This window comes from Chiloscyllium plagiosum, chromosome 15 (genome assembly GCF_004010195.1).
Source record: "Chiloscyllium plagiosum isolate BGI_BamShark_2017 chromosome 15, ASM401019v2, whole genome shotgun sequence".
NCBI classification, from domain to species: Eukaryota; Metazoa; Chordata; class Chondrichthyes; order Orectolobiformes; family Hemiscylliidae; genus Chiloscyllium; species Chiloscyllium plagiosum.
Window position 1 is genome coordinate 51,354,056 of NC_057724.1, and position 12,179 is coordinate 51,366,234.

Consider the following 12,179-nt stretch of genomic DNA (forward strand, 5'->3'; position numbering starts at 1 on the left):
TTCAGTCTTATTTACTTCCTTTGTTAAGTTATGTCATCAGTCACTTCGTAACAGTCTATTTGTAATTGAGTTCATGTATTTGCCATTTGGAGGCATGCAGAAGCAGAATTCAGGGGAAAAACACATCCCCAATAATTTCACTGCTCTATTGAACTACAAGGCAAAACACAAGGAAATTATTGATTTCCTACAATGCAACAGTATTTAAATCAACATGGGACAAGAGGCACAAGATAGCAATAAATGCCCTTGTTTTTTTAAAAAAAATATCACACCACCAATGTTCAAAATACATGGAGGTAGTAGACAGAACCAACCTGAAAATCTTCACGTCACATGTGCAGATTCAATCCTAGAGATCCACAGCACAGGAAAAAAACCCTTCAGTTATCCATATAATGCCAGCAAAAACAACACCAAACTATTTTAATCCCACGTTCCATCACTTGGCACATAGTTTTGCATCGTGACCGTGGTGCTTGAAAAGCACAGCAGGTCAAGCAGCATCAGAGGAGCTGGAGAATTAACATTTCGGATAAAAGCCCTTCATCAAGAATAAGGCTGAGCAGAGGAAGCAGAGAAATAAGTGGGATGTGGGTGGGGCTAGGGGGAAGGGGAGGTAACTGAGAGTGTGATAGGTAGGAGGAGGTGGGGCACCTGCACTAACCACCCAACTACCGCATGGCTGAACACTTCAACTCCCCCTCCCACTCCACCAAAGACATGCAGGTCCTGGGCCGCCTCCTTCGCCATACCCTAACCACCTGACGCTTGGAGGAAAAACGCCTCATCTTCCACCTCGGGACCCTCCAACCACACGGCATCAACGTGGATTTCACCAGTTTCCTCATTTCCCCTCCCCCCACCTCATCCCAGTTCCAACATCTCCACTTGGCACCACCCTCATGACCTATTCATCTTCCTTTCTACCTATCCACTCCACCCACCTCTCCGACTTATCACCACCTCCATCTACCTATCACACTCTCAGCTACCTTATCCTTCAGCCCCACACCCCCCCTCACATTTATCTCCCCACCCCCTCCACTCACAGCCTCATTCCCGATGAAGGGCTTTTGTCCTCAGATGCTGCCTGGCTTGCTGTGCTTTTCCAGCACCACACTCTTGACTCTAATCCTCAGCATCTGCAGTTCTCACTTTCACAAAGCTTCAAAAGACATACAAAACTTAGATGTATGTGTGATGTAACGTTAAGGGTCTCTGTGCTTCTCACCTTTACAGGCAATGAGTTTCAGAACCTTACTACCCTCTGAATGTAGTAGTATTTTTCACATTCCATTTAAATCTCCTGCCCCTTACCATAAATCTATGCCACCCAGTTATTGATCCATCGACCAAAGGGAAAACTTCCTTCCTGTCTGTGCCCCTCATAATTGCATACACCTCAATCAGAAACCCCCCACTTAGTTTTCCTCTGATCCAAGGAAATCAACTCTAGTCTATTCAATCTCTCCTCATAACTGAAACCATCAGACCAGGAAACATCCCAGTAAATCTGCTCCGCACCCTTGCCAATTCAATTACATCCCTCCTATGATGTGAATTCCAGAACAGCACACAATACTCTAATGATGACCTAACCAACTTTTTATATAGTCCCAGCAAAACCTCCACGCTCTTAAATTCAATGCATTGGCGAACAAAGGCAAGTATATCATTTTGATTTCTTAACTACTATCTACCTGTCCTATCACCCGAAGGGATCAGTGTAAGTCACACCAAGGTCCCCCCAATCCTTGGTGATTCCAAAGGTTGTACTGTTCACCATGTATTGCCTTGCCTTACGCATCCAGATTAAAAGCCACTTGTCACTGATCAGCCCATCCATATCTTCCTGTAATCTAAGACTATCTTCCTTATTACTTACCACCAATTTTCATATCATCCACAAACTTACTGATCAACCCTCCTAACTCATTTATATATAGCTCAAATAGCAAGGGCCCAGCACTGATTCCTTTGCAACCTCACTGGATACAGGTTTCCAATTACAAGAACACCCCTTGACCATCACCCTCTGCTTCTTGCCACTCAAATCTAGATCCAATTAGGCAAATTTCCTTGGATCCCATGGTCTCTTACCCATACTAGCAGTCTCCCAGCTTTGCTGAAATCCAAGTTGATGACTGAATGCATGCCCACATATAAGATTATTAAAGGATTGGACACTCTGGAGGCAGGAAACATGTTTCCGCTAATGGGTGAGTGCCGAACCAGATAACACAGCTTAAATATACAGGGTAGACCATTTAGGACAGAGATGAGGAGAAACTTCTTCACCCAGAGAGTGGTGGCTGTGTGGAATGCTCTGCCCCAGAGGGCAGTGGAGGCCCAGTCTCTGGATTAATTTAAGAAAGAGTTGGATAGAGCTCTCAAAGATAGTGGAATCAAGGGTTATGGAGATAAGGCAGGAACAGGATACTGATTAAGGATGATCAGCCATGATCATATTGAATGGTGGTGCAGGCTCGAAGGGCAAAACGGCCTACTCCTGCACCTATTGTCTGTTATCTGCATACCTGATCATCTCTGAAAAATTTAATCAAGTTGGTCAGACATGACATTCTGTTCTTGATTTATCTCTACTTCAAATGCAGATTAATTCTGTCCCTAAGAATTGCTTCCATTGTTTAATCTACCACTGAAATTTAATTAACTGACCTATAGTTTCCTGGCTACCCCTTTCTTTGAATAAGGATACCGTATTGGTTGCCCTCCAGTCCTTTGGCATCTCTTCTGTGGCTGGATATGAATTGAAAGTTTATGTCTACATTCCAGCCTACACTTCAGTCAACAGTCTATGATACATTTCATCTGGCCCTGGAGGTTTATCTACTTTTACGCCTGCCAGACCACACAGATCCTAGTCTCTAGGCTAACTTCTTTAAATTTATCACACTCCTCCCTGACTTCTATACCTACATTGTGTCAATACTCACGAGAGGGACAAAGGATTAATTTAGAACCCCACCTATGTCCTCTGACTCTATGCACAAATTACTACTGTAGTCCTTCAGTCTTTCTCTCTAGATACTTGTAAATTAACTTAGGAATTTCCTTTATTTTACCTTCTATCATTCTTCCATGTCCCCTTTTTGCTCTCCTAATTTCCTTGTTAAATTTCCCCTTATGCATTCTGTACTCCTCTGGGGCTTCTGCAGTTGAACCCTCAGTATTTGCCATAAGTCTCCCTTCTCTTTATCCAATTCTGTATACGCCTTGATATTCAGGGTTTACTGGATTGTTGGTCCCATCTTGTTTTCTTAATTGGAACATTTTGTCTCTTTTCTCTCCATATTTGTTTCTTGAATGAATCCCATCGTTTGGAGATTGATTTACATCTTCCAGTCCCTCAAATTAAATCATGCAATTTTATGAAAACCAGCCTTCCCCCAGTTTAGAACTTCCATTTCAGGCCCATTCTTGTCCTTTCCCAGAACAATTTTGAATCTAACAGTTATGCATCCCCACTGATACCTGAACCAATTGGCTACCTTCATTACATAGGACACCACTCCCTTTAGGGTCATCTACATATTGTCAGTAAAAAAAAGTCCTGGATGCATTTTAAGGATTCTACTCCCTTTAAACCTTTAATACCATGACCACCCCAGTTAATGTTGAAGAAACTGAAGTCCCATCATTACCCCATTAGCTTTACACTTCTCTGAAAGTTGCCTCCATATCTCATTAAAGTGACCAATCTGTACAAATCCCTTCCCCCAAGTAGAACAGAAATACAAATACGGCAAATGTGAAATGGGAGCAGAAAACAGTGAATCAAGCAATGGCTGGTACAGAGGTAGATGCCAGCCTTTTCCTGTGGGACAGGGAATAAGAGCCAAGTTCAGAAGTCTGAGAACCAGGGTTCCAGATGGCCAAGAGGTGAAAGCTGTAAGTGGGTTTCCTGAGCTGGTGGGGAGTGGAGTGAGAACAATGTGATCCAGGGGTTGAAGCCAAGACAGAATAAACAAGCAAGGTGGATCTGGGGGAGAGAAATGTCATGACTCAGTGAGGTAGCATGCTATGAATCAAGTCTCGCTATTCACAGAGTCATCATAAAAGCTGGTTTGCAAGAGGTACGTGGTGGCTGGTTCACTTATGAAAGGCTTCCAAATTATCCAATTCAAAATCACAGCATCTGCTGAAGTTAATTTTACTTCTGGCTTAAAGTGGTTTACTGCAGATATCTAAGAGCATTTTTGGCTGTTGCAGACCTAGTTTCTCTTCTGGACCAACTAGCTTCTCAATGTCTTACTTACAGCCCAAGCTATTCAGCTACCTGACAAGCAAGCACATGGTTGATGGCAGATGACCTCTGAAATTGATAGGTAGCCGTAGGTTGCACCAATCAGCATCACATTGTTGCAAAGGGAGATGGGAGTTAAAGGATGCTACAAGGAGATGGGGGAGAAAAGGTTGCAATGGGTTGGGATATAAGGAGGCTGCAAGAGATTGAAGAGGGCGAAGGCGGCAGCTGCAATAAGGAGGAGATAAAATGGGCCGCAAGGAGGCTGTGAGGGAAGATGACGACTGCAAGGACAAGTTAGAATAATTTAAACAAGTCAACAAAGGAATATAGTTGACTTCAACATTGTCTGGACCCCCACAGTGGTTTATTTGATCTTTGGCTGAACGGCTAATTTGTGAAAGAAAGTGACACCAATAATGCCGATTCAATTCCTGCTCTGGCTGATGTTACTAAGAAGATCCCACCTTCTCAACCTCACCCCTTGCCAGAGGCATGGTGACCCTCATGTTAAACTCACCTTAAACAGTCTCACTCTCATGAGTAAGCAGCCTTATGACCTCAAACAATGGCAACTTTACTTCTGGGCCACATAAAGTCGCATGACATCATGTCAAAAATAGGGAAGGAAACCTCCTGATTATTAGATTAGATTAGATTAGATTACATTACAGTGTAGAAACAGGCCCTTCGGCCCAACAAGTCCACACCCACCCGCCGAAGCGAAACCCACCCATACCCCTACATTTACCCCTTACCTAACACTACGGACAATTTAGCATGGCCAATTCACCTGACCCTGCACATCTTTTGGACTGTGGGAGGAAACCAGAGCACCCGGAGGAAACCCACGCAGACACGGGGAGAACGTGCAAACTCCACACAGTCATTACTTATCATCTCCTGTACCAGCTAACAAAACAATTCATTGCCATGTTGAACACCACTTGGGTTGGGAAGGGCACTTAAGTGTGCATTCAGGTCTTCAATATCCATCACTGAAAATAGTTCAGTAGCACCACTGACTGAGATGACAAGGTGGCCAGATCCCTAAGGATACAGCTGCTAGATCAGGTGTGTATCTGAGGGAACAAGAGGGAAATATCTATCTGACCTGATTCTCACCAATGTACCTGTCTTAGATGCATCTGTCCACAACATGGTAAGAATGACTGCTGCAGAGTACTTGTGGAGACAAAATCAAAACTTCACACTCTGGAGATTATCTTTTGTGTTGTTTAATATTGTGACCATGCTGAATGGGAAAGGTCTGAACAGATATAGCAACTCAAGTCTGGACAGCCATGGGGCAGTGTGGGCCATGAGCAGCAGCAGACTGATATACACCCAAGATCACTGCATATTGCCCACTTTCCAATAAACAAGGACAACACAAGGAAAGGTAGTTGTTGTTAAAGATCAATCAACTCAACCATAGGACATCATTGCAGATATTCCTAAGGGTAGTATTCTAGGTCCAACTATCTTCAGCTGAAAATTAATGACATCCTCTCTACCAGAGAAGTCAAAAGAGGGGATATTCACTGATGTTTGCACAATGTTCATCACCATTCACAACTCTTCAGATACTGAAGCAGTCTGTGTCAAGTAACAGTCACACCAGATAAGTGCCAGTCAATGGCATACAAGTGCCAGGTCAGTCAAGAGAGAATAAAATTGGATGAAGGTCAGCATGTGAGATTCTGGGGATTTCAGGAAGAGGCCAAGATAGAGTATCCATGGCATTTCATTTCAAACAAAAATAGTATTTTCACATCAATAAATAAAGCTTTCTAATTCTAAATAGTTTTACAGTATGTCTAAACTTTTAAAAACAAACATTAGAACAATGAAGCAGTTAGGACAGTTTGCACTTCATTTGCACACCATCTCCAAATGAGCCAAGAGAAAAATACTTCAAATTGAAAACCATAATATCAAAAGAATGAGCAAAACCCCCATCACAACAGATGACCGACTGAGAAAACTATCCATTTATTTAGAAAAAGATTACACTGGTAGAATACAGCAGATAAAAAATTCAAATGCAATCTTGAAAATTTATGACGAAACATAGGTATTCATGGAAATAGAAATCTCCTGTAGTTGTACAATTTAAACCTAATTTAATCTTTTAAAGGACAACTCTTGCAATTCATTTTCTTCAATGACAATTCATGGAATAAACACAAGATGCTGCACAGGATAGTTTTAATCAGTAAATTAAACAATGGCTGATTTTAATTACACACAATCACTATACTAGTGTATACATAATATACAAATATCTTCATTGCCATAAAGGTGAAGACAAAAGGTTGTAGACAGTCTGTAGCAGACGCCAGTCCGTTCTCAAAGTGACTACAAAATATACTCTGTGGTTTTGCTGTGTACAGCACATTGTGCTTATATTAAAGAGCAAACCACTTGCTAGTATTATACTGAAAATGACATGCATACAGACAAAACATCAAGTTAAAAGACAACACAACTCAACTTTTAAACGATGGCCAACAGAAATGGAGTGAAAGGAATTCAACAAAATATTTTAATAGGCTTCGGTTAGGTCCTCTGTCGTGATTTGCCATCCTTACAAATGAAGTCCAAGTATCCAAAATTCAGTAGCACAAATAAATCCATGGCAGCAGCTTGTAATCCAATGGGGATAAGGTGGGTGAGGGACGGGGAACCTGTAATAGGATAAAGAAACGTAACTTGGAAGATTAAAAAGCATCACAAGTGCATGCTCCTGGACGATTTTACAATTTTGGATTGGAATTTAAAAAGTACCAGTATATCAACATTACAAACTGGGGGTTCATATTCATTTTGCCACATCGTGAGTTGCCAGTGTCAAGTGAATCTTCAGAGAAAGGCCAAAGCAGAGGTAAAGTTCTTCCTCAAAGGGGCAAAAGGAAAACTGAAGAGGCAGTAATCCTGATCTGCAATTACAGATGAGGCTATAACAAGCTTTTAACATGCAATTAATTTTACTCAATGAATTTTAGTATACGATGAAATCCATTTGTAGCCTTCAAGAAAAGGCTACCAACTTCCATCACAACACCACCAAATTTGGCCCACACTCATTTCCAATGCTTGCCACAGAGTCATGACGACCAGATATCCCAACCTAATCTAGTCACACCTGCCAGCATCCAACCCATATCCCTCCAAACCCCTCCTGTTCATATACCCCTCCAAATGCCTTTGAAAGGTCGCGATTGTACAAGCCTCCACCACTTCCTCTGGCAGCTCATTCCATACAAGTAGCACTGTGTGCAAAAGTTGCCCTTCGGTTTCTTTTAAATCTTTCCCCTCTTACCCTAAACCTTTGCCCTCTAGTTCTGGACTCCTCCACCCCAGGGAAAAGACTTTGTCTATTTATCCTATGATGCCCCTCATGATTTTGCAAACCTCTGTAAGGTCACCCCTCAGCCTCCGACGCTCCAGGGAAAACAGCCCTAGCCTATTCCACCTCTCCCTATAGCTCAAATTCTCCAAGCCTGGCAACATCCTTGTAAATCCTTTCTGAATGCTTTCAAGTTTCACAACATCTTTCCAATAGGAAGGAGACCAGAACTGCATGCAATATTAAAACAGTGGCCTAACCAATGTCCTGTACAGCGCAACATGACCTCCCAACTCCTGTACTCAATACTCTGACCAATATAGGAAAGCATAACAAACACCTTCTTCATTATCCTATCTACCTGCGACTCCACTTTCAAGGAGCTGTGAACCTGCACTCCAAGCTCTCTTTGTTCAGCAATACTCCCGAGGTCCTTACTACTAAGCGTATAAGTCCTGCTAAAATTTGCTTTCCCAAAATGCAGCCCCTCACATTTATCGAAATTAAACTCCATCTTGCCACTTCTCAGCACACAGGCCTATCTGATCAAGATCCAGTTGTAATCTGAGATAACCTTCTTCGCTGTCAACTTCACCTCCAATTTTGGGGTCATCTGCAAACTTACTAACTGTACCTCTTATGCTCGCATCCAAATCATTTATGTAAATGACAAAAAGTAGAGGGCCCAGCACCGATCTTTGTGGCACTCCACTGGTCACAGGCCTCCAGTCTGAAAAATAACCCTCCACCACCAACCTCTGTCTTCTACCTTTGAACCAGTTCTGTATCCAAATTACTAGTTCTCACTGTATTCCGTGAGATCTTACCTTGCTAACCAGTTTCCCATGGGAAACCTCGTCAAATGCCTTACTGAAGTTCATACAGACCACGTCCACCGCTCTGCCCTCATCAATACTCTGTTACTTCAGAAAACTTAATCAAGTTTGTGAGACATGATTTCCCATGCACAAAGCCATGTTGACTATCCTTAATCAAATGCATGTAGTTCCTGCCCCTCAGGATTCCCTCCAACAACTTGCCCACCACTCACGTTAGGCTCACTGGTCTATCATGAGGAGAAAGTGAGGTCTGCAGATGCTGGAGATCAGAGATGGAAATGTGTTGCTGGAAAAGCGCAGCAGGTCAGGCAGCATCTAGGGAACATCCAGATTCCTGAAGGGCTAATGCCCGAAACGTCGATTCTCCTGTTCCCTAGATGCTGCCTGACCTGCTGCACTTTTCCAGCAACACATTTCCATCACTGGTCTATCATTCCCTGGCTTGTCCTTACCACTTTTCTTAAACAGTGGCACCACGTTAGCCAACCTCCAGTCTTCCGGCACCTCACGTGTGACTATCAATGATACAAATATCTTAGTAAGAAGCCCAGCAATCACTTCCCTAGCTTCCCACCGAGTTCTAGGGTACACCTGATCAGGTCCTGGGGATTTATCCACTTTTATGCGTTTCAAAACATGTCTTGCGCATAAAAAAATCTTGAAACACATAAAAATGTATTGAAAATCATAAAAGTGGATAAATTAATGTATTGAAACACTTGTATTCCACTTTACATAAAGTTGTACTCTTGTGTGACATCTTGTGAAACTTCACTAGTTCCATGTGTATACCATTTCAAAAATCCTGGCCTCATCTAAAATAGGCAAACTTCTGGAATATTTTCCAACCTTAAACTGAGCTTGCTTCTTTTCTTCCAGTTCTAGTCTGCAACTTCCCCTCAGTTTTTTTTTGCTGACGGAAGAACCTTCAAGCATCCTGCATTCACATTATGGAAGGCTTTCCAGAAATGGTTGCACTCTATTATGCATCCTATCACCTTCAGAGGTCCAATCTAGAACTCCCTCTGATATCAACAATCTCTAATTTTTCTTGCTTGGTCATGACTGTTACCCAAGAAACATCAGGGGATATTTTATGTTAAATCAATTAAGTGAAAGCTGTTGGTGTCCAAAATTCTGAACCCCACTTATTAACCACTAGTGCAACATAAAAACATACAAATAAGGAGCACAAATAGGCCATTCAACCTCCCCTCTGTCATTTGATAAGATCATGGCTGATCTGACTGGAGCCTGAAATCCATATGCTCACCTATCCCTGTAAATCTTTCACAACCTTGCTTCTCCATGCTTGCCTTACATATTCAAAGATTATGCTTTCACCAGCTTTTCAGGAAAAGTATTCCAAAGACTCATGGTCGCTGGGGAAAAAGAAAATTCTCATCTCCGAGGGATCATCCATTTAAAGCAATTTTAAACAGTGACCACTGATTCTCGATTCTCTCATAATAGGAATCATCCGCTCGACATACAACATTTCAAATTCCCTCAGCATATCTGATGTTTCAATAAAGTCATCTTACTCTTCTGAACTCCAGCAGATATCGACCTAGCCTGTTCAACCTATCCACTCCAGCTATCTTACGACTGTTAAGTATTATCTGAACTGCTTCCAATGCATTTCCATTCTTCCTTGAACATGGTGACCAATAATGTGTGCAGTACTCCAGATCTCATCTCACCAATGTCCTGCCCCTAAGCAATGAGCAGCAGATTCAGAACTGTTCAGCCAAGGTTTACTATACGTATGAGTGGTAAGATTGGATGTTTTATGCAGAACGATCAGACAGACTAGGCTTGCATCCATTAGAGTTTAACATAGCAAAAGTAACTTGATTGGAATATTTAAAGATCCAGGGAGGCCTTGTCAGGGTGGATGTGGTGAGGATGTTTATTCCTGTGGGTGACTCTCGAACTAGGGTCCACAACTTCAAAGTGTCATTCATTTAAGGCAGAAGCAAAAAGTATTTTCCCATAGAGGGTCATGTGATTTTTGAACTCTATCTTCCTCAAAAGACAGCGGTAGCAGTATACTTGAAGGTTTTCAACACAGATTTTTGAGAAGTAAGCTCGTGAAAAGGGGAGACAGGAATGTGAAGGAATCAAATCACCATGTTGCTATTGAATGATGGAGCAGACTCAACTGGCTGAATCACCTACTCCTATGCATGTCCCTAAGCAGAGCTCAACTTTTTGGCACTAACGATGGGGAAAAACCCAGTCATTAACGATGGGGAAAAAATTGTGGCTGTAAGAGCTGCTCCTTTTCTGAGATATTTTAGGTGTTGGAAGTCCTTGAATTCCAGGAGCAGCAATTACTTTTTATACATCGTTGCATTGTTGTGGAACCTTGGGGACAAAAGATCAAAACAATGGCACTTCAAAAAGGAGGAAGACAGTTAAAAGACACTGACTACATGGTCAGAGAAAGAAACCCATACTACTGTCTGACACAGGAGTCAATCTGCACATTTACTGTCTTTGCTGTTTGAGTTCAAGTATTTCTGGACATCAGATTCATCTAGGAAAAATTAACGAACACTTAATTTCACAGCTGATCTTGAAGGAACCTGTGTGGGAGAGCTCACAGCACAGGAAGAGATAAGTGCATAGTTTTTTAAGTGAAAACTTGCTATTAATCTACAATAATGAGTACTGTGGGTAGGGGGTGTGATAAATGGCATTATAGGAAGGGAGAAAAGCATAGATACAGTCAAGTAGATGCGTTAACTCCAAGAAAGGTAGGAAGGTTGGGTAGATAATGTCGGAGTCTCCTGTTGCTATCCCTTTCTGAGACAAGTATGCTGATTTGGAAAATGAATGGGGTGATGGACTCTCAGGGGAATATAGCACATACAGCCAAGTTTCTGTTATGGAGAGCGGCTCTAATGTAATGAGGGGTACACCAGGTTCCAAGAAATCGATTGTGACAGGGGTCGCTCTAGTCAGAGGCAGCCGGTGCTGAAAAATCAGAATGGGCCAAGATCAAGGGTTTCTCGGAGAGGGTGCAGAATGTTCTAAAGCAGAAAGGGACCAGCAGGAGATCATTGTACACATTGGAACCAAAGACATAGGAAGGGAAAAGGAAGTGATTCTGAAGAGACAATATAGAAAGTTAGGCAGAAATTTAAAAAGGAGGTCTGCAAGGGTAGTAATATTTGGATTACTCTCGGTGCTATGAGCTAGTGAGGGTAGGAATAGGAGGATAGAGCAGATGAACGTGTGGCTGAGGAGCTGGTGCAGGTGTGAACGGTTCACATTTTTGGATCATTGGAATCACTTCTGGAATGGAAGTGACCTGTACAAGAAGGACAGATTGGACCTGAATTATTGGAAGGGGAGTAATATACCGGCAGGGAGATTTGCTCAAGCTGCTCTGGATTTAAACTAGTAAGCGGGGGGGGGGGGGGGGTGGAAGAGTGATGGGCTACAGGGAAATAGGGAGGCAAGAGATCAACCTGATACTGATATTGTTGGGAAAAGGAGCGATACAAACAGTCAGGGCAGGCAGGAACAAAGCAGAGAACAAGGTAGGACTGATAAATTGAACTGCATTTATTTCAATGCAAAAGGCCCAACAGGGACGGCAGATGAACTCAAGGTGTGGTTAGGAACATGGGACTGGGATATCGTAGCAATTACAGAAACATGGCTCAGGGATTGTCAGAACTGGCAGCTTAATGCCCCAGGATACAAA

General features: G+C 42.4%; 1 protein-coding gene across 3 annotated transcripts in view; it reads right to left on the minus strand.

The window, feature by feature from the left end:
* Window positions 1-6,241: 6,241 nt before the first annotated feature.
* thoc2 (THO complex 2) overlaps window positions 6,242-12,179 on the minus strand; it is a 143,494-nt gene continuing 137,556 nt past the window's right edge. For all 3 annotated transcript variants that reach the window (XM_043704869.1, XM_043704870.1, XM_043704871.1), the window contains one exon: window positions 6,242-6,960. The gene's annotated coding sequence lies outside the window, so the exon portion shown is untranslated. The remainder of the gene's footprint in view (window positions 6,961-12,179) is intronic.